This window comes from Arvicanthis niloticus, chromosome 5 (genome assembly GCF_011762505.2).
Source record: "Arvicanthis niloticus isolate mArvNil1 chromosome 5, mArvNil1.pat.X, whole genome shotgun sequence".
NCBI lineage: Eukaryota > Metazoa > Chordata > Mammalia > Rodentia > Muridae > Arvicanthis > Arvicanthis niloticus.
The window spans coordinates 41712609-41724673 of NC_047662.1; the positions used below are offsets into that span (position 1 = coordinate 41712609).

At 37.8% G+C, this 12065-nt stretch overlaps 1 protein-coding gene across 6 annotated transcripts in view; it reads left to right on the forward strand.

Moving 5' to 3' along the window:
* The window catches only part of Zfyve9 (zinc finger FYVE-type containing 9), a 144068-nt gene that overhangs the window by 5564 nt on the left and 126439 nt on the right, over nucleotides 1-12065 (forward strand). The window contains exon 2 of one of the 6 annotated variants that reach the window (XM_076934481.1): nucleotides 11385-11486. The exons of the other annotated variants lie outside the window; for them this stretch is intronic. The gene's annotated coding sequence lies outside the window, so the exon portion shown is untranslated. The remainder of the gene's footprint in view (nucleotides 1-11384; nucleotides 11487-12065) is intronic. 6 annotated transcript variants of the gene reach the window in all.

Genomic DNA, 12065 nt, shown 5'->3' on the forward strand with positions numbered 1-12065 from the left:
ACTGATAAAAGTTAAAAGAGATTTGCTCAGGTGGACAAAAGTGTCCTCTCTCTACCAAAACTATCACTCTTAAGTGGCTTACAGATGGTTTTCATAGCAACAGATAATGGTTTTGTAATGCAGATAGAAAAACATCTGACAGTCAACAAACATGGTGAGCCTGTTGTGGGAATGTTAAGGAAAACTATGTGGTTATTCATTTTGGCAATGAATAAGCTTCAATGTTGTCTGTAAAATTCAGTTAGGTGTTATACTTAATTTGGAAGGCTTTTAGAAGACAGCATACAAAAATATTGTATAATTTTTTTAAAATATAATTTTAGGTGATAGTAATATCAGGTTCTGTCTTAGGTGTTCTGGGAAATACAAAAATGACCAAGGTTTCTGCTAGCAATTAGCTAATTGTGGAAGCAGGACAAGTTTAATTAACTGTTACAAGGCAGGGTCAGAAAAGTGTTGTAACTGAGTAAACTCTGCTTAGGGTTTCAGTGTCTCATCCAGGATCTTGCCCTTCAAGAGCACCCCTAAGGGATGGGAGGGCACTCTGGAAAAGAACTTGCTTAGAATGTGCAAGCCCCCTGGTTTAATTCTCAGAATTGAGAAAAAAAAAATCATATGCAGTGTTCCTTTCTTTATCAATTCCTGATTCAGTATTTTAAAGAAATAGTAGCATGTGTTTCCAGGGAAGTACTGGTGTTATATTAACTCCTTAGTGAAGAAAGAACAAATGAATGAGTAGGGATGAACTCATTTCTTTCTCTGTTGCTAAGCTGCCACTTTTATTCCATTCACTGAAGTTTATTTGGCTCCTCTTATGTGCTGGCAACAAACTGGTGGTTGCAAGGTACAAAGCTTGATTAAAAGATAATTGCCTAGATTTTAGTTCAGGTTCTTTTGTTTTTTAGAGGGCTATGTAAGTGTTTTGTGCTTATTAACTGCACTTCATGCTGTGGGGCAGAGTGTGGAGTCAGATATGCAGAGCAATGAGATGCTTGGGCTCTGAGCTCCTTATTCTTTCTTGTAGTAATAGTAGCTCTCCCCGGGAAGTAGAAAGTTTCTATGGGGTGCCAGTGATCATACACAGTAAAGAGAAATGTTCAGTTCCATTTTTCCTTTTGGAGAAAAGAAAAATAAAAACCAGATCTTGTATATTCTGTGTGACTTAAAGCTTGTCTCCCTCCCTCCCTTTCTTCCTTCCTTCCTTCCTTCCTTCCTTCCTTCCTTCCTTCCTTCCTTCCTTCCAGTTCTACTTTTAGATTAAAAAAAAAATTGATGGGAAAAATTTTTTCGTAATATGCACATTTTTAATTTCATATTTAGTTAAACTAATATCCCATATGCCTAGGATATACTTGTTAATTAACTTTCAGTTTTATATTGGTCTTTACTTTTACTTCATTCTTATATATTTGGCCTGCAGTGTGTGAGTTAGTATATAGAGTGACATTCTTGGTATGTACTTATCATTGGAAAATACTGTGTTGTAGTTGCTGAACAAAAATACTTCATGTACTTTCAGTTCTTAAACAGAACTGAAGACTGTTACTGAAAACATAGATTTTTAGACATAGTTCTTTGGTTTGTTAAGATTTACTTACCTATATGACTGCTCTATTTGCATGTATGTCTGCATGACAGAAGAGGGCATCAGATCCCATCATAGATGGTCGTGAGTCACCAAGTGGTTGGTGGGAATTGAACTCAGAACCTTTGGAAGAGCAGCCAGTGAGCCATCTGCTCACTGAGCCATCTTTCCAGTCCCAAGTTATAAGAATCAGAGTTCTTATAACTTATATACATATACATACATTTATGTATGTGTGTTTGTGTATGTCTTATAACCTTGAACAGTCTTGTTTCCACTCTTAGGTCTTAATTTGTTCTTCTATAAAATGAAGCTAATAGTATACATTTTATAGGATTATTGTGAGGATTAAGTGATATAATATGTAAATCAGAGCTTGTTCCATATGTAAGTAAGCATTACTCTAGAAATGGAAAATCTATTTCTTTGAGTTTTGAGAAAGGTTAAAGATTATTAATTATTCAGTTTTCTGTTAACAAATACAGCTAGCATGATCAGTTGCAAAGATTGCCAAATTGAGGATGAGACAAGTTCACAGAATTAGTATTTTTTTTGTTTGTTTGTTTTTCAAGACAGGGTTTCTCTGTATAGCCTTGACTGTCCTGGAAGTCACTCTGTAGACCAGGCTGGCCTCAAACTCAGAAATCCACCTGCCTCTGCCTCCCAAGTGCTGGGACTAAAGGCGTGCGCCTCCACTGCTTGGCTCAGAATTAGTATTTTGATTATGTAGTTAATAGAATGTCTCACACTTTATCATAAATTTTATTTAGTGAGATACTTTGAAAATGCTATTTATAAATTTTTCATTTTATAAATTAGGTAGTGCTTTAATTTCTTTTTCTTTCAGTAAGGTCTGAGCTAACTAAGGCTAGCTCAGGCTAGCCTAGGACTTGTGATTGTAGCTGGGGATGATCCTGAACTTTTGATCCTCTCATTCTACCTCCCTAGTGATGGGATTATAGCCATGAACCACTGTGCCTTGCTTAAATTATTTTAAATAGTCCAACTAAGAGAATTGTAGTATTGCAAAAATTTGAACAGTATGTATGTTTGTATTTATACCTTCTCAGAACTTTTTGGAAAATAAAGATAAAAATCTCTAAAGGTATTTATCAAAGTCAAGAAACAGTTTTTGTTACACAAGGGAAAAAGAATTTAATGCACATTGATAGGAATCTTTAAGCAATGAAGATTGTTTCCACAACATTAGCTATAGAAACTTTAAACTGCAAATGAATAGTACGTGTATTTCCACCAAATTTAGAATAATAGGGAAGGGTCTGTTTTTTATGGTCTATGTCTTGAGATATAAATTAATGTATATATAATTTACTCATCTAAATTATAAAATTTGATGGTTTTTACTGTAGTCATAGAGTTGTATAAATATACAACTAATTTGGAACATTTTCATCACCCCAAACTAGTATCTATTAGCCATCACCCTCAGTATCTTCCTAATTCCTCTAGCCCTGGGCAGACACTAATGTGTTTCTGTTCTAGAGACTTTCTTATCAATTCTGAACATTTAATATAATAGAATCATATGATGTTATTGGCTTATAGCAGTATAATTATGTTTTCAGGGCTCAATAATAATGAATCTATAGCTTATTTCTTATTGCTCAATCATATACCACATTTCATTTATTCATTCAGAAATTTGGGTATAGTTTTTTGGCTGTTATGAGTAATGTTAGAAAAATTCTTATGTACTTTCATTGCCTTTTGGATACACATAGGAGTGGAATTGTTCAGTCAATTTAAGCTTTTGAGGAACAACCTGGCTGTCTTACTAAATGGCTGTAACATTTTATGTTCTCACTAGCAAGTGTGTGAAGGTTCTAGTTTCTTCACATCCTTACTAACTCTTGTTTGTTATCTGCCTTTTGATTATAACCACCTGAGTAAGTGTAAGGTAGAAGGTAAGGATTTATTTTCTATTCATAACTTGTTACAGTCATTAGGCAAATTATTGAAGCTTTTACTTGGAGACAGATTGTGAAATTTTTTGATGATAAATGTTTTTGGCTTGAGGATAATGAGCTTAATAGTAAGCTCATTAAGTGTAACTGGTTAATTTATTAGGTGGTAGTGGAGATGGAATAGAGACACCAGATTTGTTTGTTTGTTTGAGAAAGAATGTTACACTGTAGCCCATGCTGGCCTGGAACTCACTATGTAGCTCAAACCTCCGGGCCTCCCTTGCTTCAGCCTGCAAAGTGCTTGGATTACAGGAAAGCACCGCCATGCCTAGTTTAAAGAACATTTATTAACAAAAGGCAGTTGTAAGCCCCAGGTTTGATTTTCCTTTAACTCTGCTAAAACATTTCTAAAAATTTAGAGTTCAGTTATATGTTAACATTTTTAAGTACCTAGGTCTGATAGATTTTTAATGATTGCTATTACCTAACTATGATACATACTTTTATATAAGTATAGATTAATTGCTAAAGATAGTGGTGGACACCTGTAATCTTAGCATTTGAGAGGATGAGCAGGAAAATTGTTGGAACTGAAGGCCAGTCTGGGATATATAGTGAGATGCCGTCTTAAACCAAACAAAACCTATTAGTTATTGTTCTTTAGTCTTATGCTTAGAATATTGCTCTATATTTTATTCTGTATTCAAGGTATTAAAACTTTTCTATGAGTTCTTTTTGCGGGGGACATAGTTTAACAAAGATTTGGCTGATATTTTTAAAGTTTTGGTTTTTTTTTTTTAAATAGGTTAGGAAACACTGCAGGGCACCATTGTTTTAGTATCAGAGTACAAGTTTGGAATTTTTATTATGCATTAGACATACTACTTTTCCATTGTAAGATTACTTTTGGGAAGTTTGGTAAGATGACACAAGCCTGTAATCCCAGACTGATGCAGGAGTATCATGAGTTCACTATCATCCAGGTCTCCATAGTGAGGCCCTGTTTCAAGAAGCTAAGGCTGGAGAGGTAGCTCAGTGGAATAGTGCTTTTCCAGTATGTGCAGGGCCTGGATGTGACTCCTAGCACTGAAAAGGAATCACATTAGAACACTGTTGCAGAATTTGAACTGCGTGAAAAGACTAGTACTGCTCTTTAGTTGCTTTGAATGCCAAAGGTTCTGTAAAGTTATAAAAAAGCATTTCCAGAGTCTTTTTTGGTAGGACACATGAAAAGCATTTAAAAATGTTCTTTTTGGGGAGGGGGGTGGCAGGGGAGAATAGTATCTCACACTGTAGTTAGTGTAGTATGGCCTTGAACTCCTGATCCTTTTTCAGCCTCAGGAATGGTAGGATTATGGATGTGAGCCACTAATACAGGCACAGTCATGTATTTTTGTGTATAATATGGTCTGGCTTTTATCTAACGTCTCATGGCTAAAGTATTTTTTTCTGCTAGTGTTTGTTTTACCAAAATAAGGAGTAAAAGTGTGTATTTTAATTTATTTTTATTATATTATTTATTATAGCATTAGTAATACTGTATTTACAGCATAATAGTCTGTGCTAAAATTTACATTACTTTAACACATTTTTTTACATTTATTTATTTGTGTGCTAATGCCTGTAGGTGTACATGTGCCATGTTTAGGGTTCAAAGGCTAATTTGTAGGAGTTGGTTCTCTCTTTATACCATGTGGGACCCAGTCATAAAACTCTGATCTTCAGGCTTGGCAACAGGTGACTTTATCCACTGAGCTACCTTACCATCCCTTTTTTGGTTTTATCTTGTTTTTGAGTCAGGGTCTCATATAGCCTTGGACTCAAAATATAGCTGAAAATAATCTTAACTTCTGATCTTCTTGCCTGTACCTTCCAAGTAACGGTATTACAGTCGTGGGCTTTTTATGACGCCTGGCTCACACAGTTCTAGGGAGCAAGTCCAGGGCTTTGCATATATATATCAGGCAAGAACTCTACCAACTGAACTACATCTTAGGCCAGAAGTTTAGTGTTCTTAGCCCACCTTTCACAATTTACTTACAACCTGATCATCACTCATTCCTGCTTCTATATTTAATTCTTCCAAAATAACAAATTTGTGAAGTTTTCCAACTTATGTAAGATTTTCTTGCAGTGTGCTATCTTTTTATTGGGTGTATCATTGTATTTTATTTCTAATTGTTAGAATGACCTTAGAATATCTGTAGCGTTATTTTCATCCAAGGAGATTGAGTCTTAGAGAGCTAATGGTTTTCATAAGCCTAAACTCACATTTCATGATTCAAACACATACATTTTTGACTTTGTAATGAAATACTATTTTAATCTTGTGTCTATGTCCTTTATCTAATAATTTTCCATAGTAATGTATTTCCAACTAAATTCACACTTAGTTGATTAATCTAGGTGGGTATTTGCCTTTGAAATATACTGACATATTATAAGCCTTGTATGTATTTTTGGAATTTCATATGCTATATTGAATAGATAAATGTCTTACAGTTTTTAGAAAAGTATAATAACTGATGAGGTCTCGGTTCTCTGTTCTGGAAATTAGTTGTATACTAGATAGATAGCAAGGCCTTACCCACATTAAATAGTCTATTTTTTGAAGGTGAATAGTATTTCTGAAGGTGAATGGATGGGTGGCCCCATCCCTCAACTTGGGGACCATTCCTATCTACTGGATATGGTCTCTACAGATTCTCTCTCCCCTTTATTGGATATTTTGACTAATGCCATCTCTGTTGGGTCTTGGGAACCTCTTGCTTCCCTGGTATCTGGAACTTTCTAGTGGCTACCCCTAGTTTCCCATCCCCTACTGCCTCATATTTCTGTTCAATTTCCTGACCCTCTCTGTACTTCTCCTGTCTCTTCCCATACCTGATCCTGCTCCCTCTTTTTTCCCCTCCCCCTTCTCTCTCCCTCCCAGATTCTTCCCTCTAACTTCCATGATTATTTTGTTCCCCCTTCTAAGTAGGACTGAGGCATCTACACTTTTATCTTCCTTCTTCTTAAGCTTCATATGATCTGTGAGTTGTATCGTGGGTATTCTGAGCTTTTGGGCTAATAGCCTCTTATCAGTGAGTGCATACCATGTGTCTGGGATACCTCACTCAGGATATTTTCTAGTTCCATTTATTTGCCTGTGAATTTCATGAAGTCATGTTTTTAATAGCTGAGTTATACTCCATTGTGTAAATCTATCACATTTTCTGTATTCATTCTTCCATTGAGGGACATCTGGGTTGTTTCCAGCATAACCCAGAATTGTTCATATCTAAAGGAAATACAGAGACAAAAAATGGAGCAGAGACTGAAGGAAAGGAATCCAGAGACTGCCCCACCTATAGACACCAAACCCTGACATGATTGCTGATGCCAAGAAGTGCTTGCTGACAGGAGCCTGGTATAGCTGTCCTCTTAGAGGTCTGCCAGCACCTGACCAATACAGATGCAGATACTCACAGCCAACCATCAGAATGAGCCCAGAAACCCAGTGAAAGAGTTAGGGGAAGAACTGAAAGAGCTGAAGGAAATTGCAACCCTATAGGAAAAACAGCAATATCAACTAACCTGACCACCCACAGCTCCCAGGGACTAAATCACCAACCAAAGAATACACATGGAAGAACCCATGGCTCCATCTACATATGTGGCAGAGGTTTGCTTTATTTGGAATCAATGGGAGGGGAGGCCCTTAGTCCTGTGGAGACTTGATACCTCAGCATAAGAGGGATGATAGAGTGATGAGGCAGGAATGGGGGTTGGGTGGAGAAGCACCCCTCATAAAGGCAAAGGGGTAGGGGAATAGAATGGGGGGATTGCGGAGGGGAAACCAGGAAGGGGGACAACATTTGAATGTAAATGAATGAAATAACCAATAAAAAAATTAAAGGTGAATGGAGTGAAAGATAGATGGCATTAGATGACCTGACTCAGGGCTATGGAGATAAACTGACATAGAGGAGTAAAGAATGGGAGTGGTAGGTAGTTGTGGTGACTGAGAAATATGCAAGTTCAAAACAGAGGAATTGTAATTTGTATTATATTTTATATTGTTTTTTTACAAGTTTTTCTTAATAATTGATAAGGCAGTATATATCTGAATAAAAGCCTTATAATTCTGAGCGTTCATTTGTGGCTGAGGCCTCTTATATCTCTAGCTTATATCCTCTTTCTTCTGCTTTTGTCTCTGACAGTGTACATGGTTTGAGAAAAATGCATCTAGAGCTGTGTTTTATGAAAATAGGCCACTCAGTAGCATGCTTGACATAGTGAAAGTTTCATATTTGCTTATAGTATGAGACTTTAATAATTGAAATATGTCTTTGTTACAGGTGTGCAAAGTTTGTTTATAAAGAAAAGGAGGACATGTACTGCATTTGAAAAGGATTATATATATATATATTGTTTGTTTGTTTGTTTTTTCGAGACAGGGTTTCTCTGTATTGCCCTGGCTGTCCTGGAACTCACTCTGTAGACCAGGCTGGCCTCGAACTCAGAAATCTGCCTGCCTCTGCCTCCCAAGTGCTGGGATTAAAGGCGTGTGCCACCACCGCCCGGCAAAATATATTTTTATAACAAGATTTATATAGCCTTCCCACTCTTAATGTATTAGAGAGACTAATATTGATAGAAACAGACAGGTGATGGTTTGGGAAACTGGGAAGTTAATTTTTTTTCCTTGTTAGCTTTTTAGATGCCTTGGTTAATTGACTATTGACTTCAGAAAGAAATTATCCCAGGCTAGGACTGCCTAAGTATATTCCCTGGGAACAAGGAAATGTTCTCTAATCATGTAAGTTTGGGTTTACAGCATTCTGTATTGATGAGGTACAGATTTGTAAAACATTAGTATTTCAGAGACTGAGGAGTGGCAATGAACTGAAGTTGTTCAGCCACGAGTTATCAAACTTGTCTGGCTGTTGGGACAACCAGGCTGTTCCTCAGAGGGTTAAACAGTGTTACAGTTTGGACCAGCAGTTCTATTCCTATATATATCCCAAAGGAAATGGAAGTATATGGGCACATAACAATTTGTACATAAACATTCCTAACATTATTCATAATAGCTCCAAATGAGAGGTGTTAATATACCTTTCACTGGCCCAAGTCAACTGTTATCTGTTTTAATAAAGCCTCATTGTCACAGTATTCATGAATATTTGAACTCCCAGTTGATAAGCTCTCATTATTTTTTTAGGGAATTCATTTTGTTGTTTATTGCTCATTATTAGGAAATTTTCTTTTATATTTAGCAAAATGTCTGCTTTTCTCTAGTGTACATCCTTTTGTTTTGCTTTCTGAAACTATGCAGAATAAATCATTACTCTGTTAATCTCTAAAGATGTCAAAATAATATCTCATCTCCTAGCATGGTAATTCAAAACACAGGCTCAGAAATTGGATTCAGTTATATTAGTTCTATGGTGTGTTGTTGGGCAGGTTAACAGTTTTCTGTGCCAAAGCTTTCCCACCTGTAAAATAGGACTAGCAGTAGTACTTCAGTGAGTTATGAGAGGATCCACCCTATGTAATTGTAGCCAGTCTTTGGTACTTTGTGGGATCTTTTTTCCCCACCCTTTATCCACCCCACACCCAGGTTTCACAACTATCACTAGATAGGAAGAAGGATAGAGGGGAGAGAGAGAGAGAGACAGAGAGAGAGACAGAGAGAGAGAGAGAGAGAGAGAGAGAGAGAGAGAGAGAGAGAGAGAGAGAGAGAGAGAGAGAGAGAAACAAGCAAGCAAGCAATCGAGGGCAAGAGTGAGCGCTCTTTGAATGTAATTTCTTTCCCTTTGTTTTTTCTTTGAACATGACTACTAACAAACTACAAACAACCACTAGATCTCTCTGGACCCTAGCATTTATATAGCCTCTGAAAAGTTCCAAACACTGCAGAAACCACACCTCTGTTAGAGCACAAGGCAAATCATAGATGCTGCAGGCAGTCCGAACAGCCCCATATCCCTACACCTGGGATTAAAACAAAACATATTCTTATAGTTATAATATTTCTGTGTGTTCAAAGAAACCATAATTCTAAATTGTCACTATGCGTAATTGATAGGTTTCTTAAAAGAGCAGGCACTGGAGTGGATTTGGTAGTATAAAAAGAAATTAGGGGGAAGAGGGTAGAGAGGACTGTGAAGGGAAAGGGGAAGGACATGTGTTTTGCTAGCTAGAGTGTTACACTAGGAAGTAGTGGACAGATTTTACTACCTTCCTCATGTTTAGGCACTGTTTAGGAATTGCCCTTGACAAGTGTAGCCTCGGTTGGGAAGGTGAGATTCAAACCTGCTGCAGTTGGAGGATGTTAGCTAACTATACTCCTTGCCCCTGCATGGCAGTTGTCTTTTTGAAGGAAGAGCCAAGTAAATGCTAAACTGATTCATGTATATAAACACTGTCTGAGAACAGCAACTCTTGCATCCATGGATTCTTCCTAGTGGGAAAGGTAGAAGGAAGGTGTTGATCAGTTTCAGCCCCCATTGCTATAACTGAGCTTGCTTGGTTTACAATAATTTTCACTGCCTTCTCTGCTATTCAGTCTAAATAAATAGTCTTTACTCTCAGCTGTCATTTTCCCTAGTCTTGGCTGCTTATATGTAGTGCGACCCAAACTTTTATTTCTGAGGGGTTGGAGAGCCATGCCTTCTCAGGTAGGAGTTGCTGCGTTTGTGAATTCATAAATAAAATTAGGCAGGAAATTATACAGTTGTCACTTTACTGAGTATCTAAGTTCTGTGATTACTTCTTGTTTCTATTATGTAACTGTAGCTATACTTCCTTCTGAATTGAGAATTAACTAAGGCTGCAGAGATTGTTACTCTTCCTTTGCCTCCTGAATACAGGGAGTCCCAATTGTAAGTTGTAGTTAATTGCAATCTTCCCTGTGTCTCTTAGTTTGCCTTAGTTTCTGTTGTTGTGATAAAACACTGATCAAAACTAAAAGGGACTCAAAAGCTCATAGTACCCAAGATTCGACTCACAGACCACATGAAGCTCATGAAAAAGGAAAACCAAAGTGTGTGTGATTTGGTCCTTCTTAGAAGGAGTAACAAAATACTCATGGGAGCAAATATAGAGACAAAGTGTGGAACAGAAACTGAAGGAGGGGCCGTCCGGAGACTGCCCCACTTAGGTACAAATCCCATGTGCAGTCATCAAAGGCAGATGCTGTTGTGGATGCCAGGAAGTGCATAGTGACAGGAGCCTGATATAGCTGTCTCTGTAGAGGCTCTGCCAGAGCCTGACATATACAGAGACAGATGCTCACAGCTAACCATTGATCTGATCAAGGAGTTCCCAGTGGAGGAGTTAGAAGACTGAAGGAGCTGAAGGAGTTTGGGGCTCCATAGGGAGAGAAATAATACCAATCAACCAGAGCGCTCAGGGTCTAAATCACCAGCCTGGGAGCACACAGGGAGGGACCCATGGCTCCAGCTGTATATGTAAGGGAGGATGGCCTTGTCAGGCATAGGTGGGAGAGAAGGTCATTGGTCCCATGAAGGCTGAATGCCCCAGTGTGGGGGAATTCAAGGGCGGGGAAGTGGAGTGGGTGGATGGGTGGGGGCACATCCTCATAGAAGCAGGAGGAGGGGAGATAGGATGGAGGTGTCTGGAGGGAGGATGGGGAAAGGGGATAACATTTGAAATGTAAATAAATAAAATATCCAATTAAAAAAACTAAAAAAAAAAAAAAAAAAACAAACCTAAATGGGAGAAAAGAGTGTGTTTTGCTTACTGCTTATAATCTATCATTGAGGGAAGCTAAGGTAGGAAATAGAATCAAATAGAGACCATGAAGGAATAGTATTTACTGGCTTGCTCCTCTTGGCTTGCTCAGTTTGCCTTCCTACACACTCCAGGACTACCTGCCCAGAGATGACGCTGCCCTCAGTAGAATGGACCCTTCTATACTAATCATCAATCAAGAAAAGCTCCACTGGCTTGCCTACAGTCTGATGGGGGTATGTTTTAAATTGAGTTTTATTTTTCTTCTCAGATGACTCTTGTTGTGTCAAGTTGACTAAAAACTAACTAGCATGGTCTCCTAGCAAGGAAAGAATGCCACTTTTGGCAGGAGACTCTAATTCTGTGGAACTCAGCATTGCATGAATGAAAAGCACAAAGTCTTCTAGTGGATCACTGGAAATTATGATGGTGGGAGTATTTCTTCTTCCACCTGTTTCTAAGAACATTTGATTCTACTAATGGGAATACAGCTCTGAATTAGTTTACTTGCCATGTACTAGAGCAGTGTTCCTAACCTGTAGGTTGCGTTCCCTTGGAGGAATGAATGACCCCTTCACAGGGATGCATATCAAATATTTACATTACAATTCATAACAGTAACAAAATTACAGTTAGCAACAAAATAATGTTATTTTGGAGATCACCACAGCATGAGGAACTGTATTAAAGGATTGCAGCATTAGGAAGGTTGAGAACCAATGTACTAGAGGATCTTACATGTTCTTACTTCTCTGAGCTGGTATTTTAGCTGTGCTTTCAGTAGGACATCCAGTACTCTGCTAGTTTGGGACTCT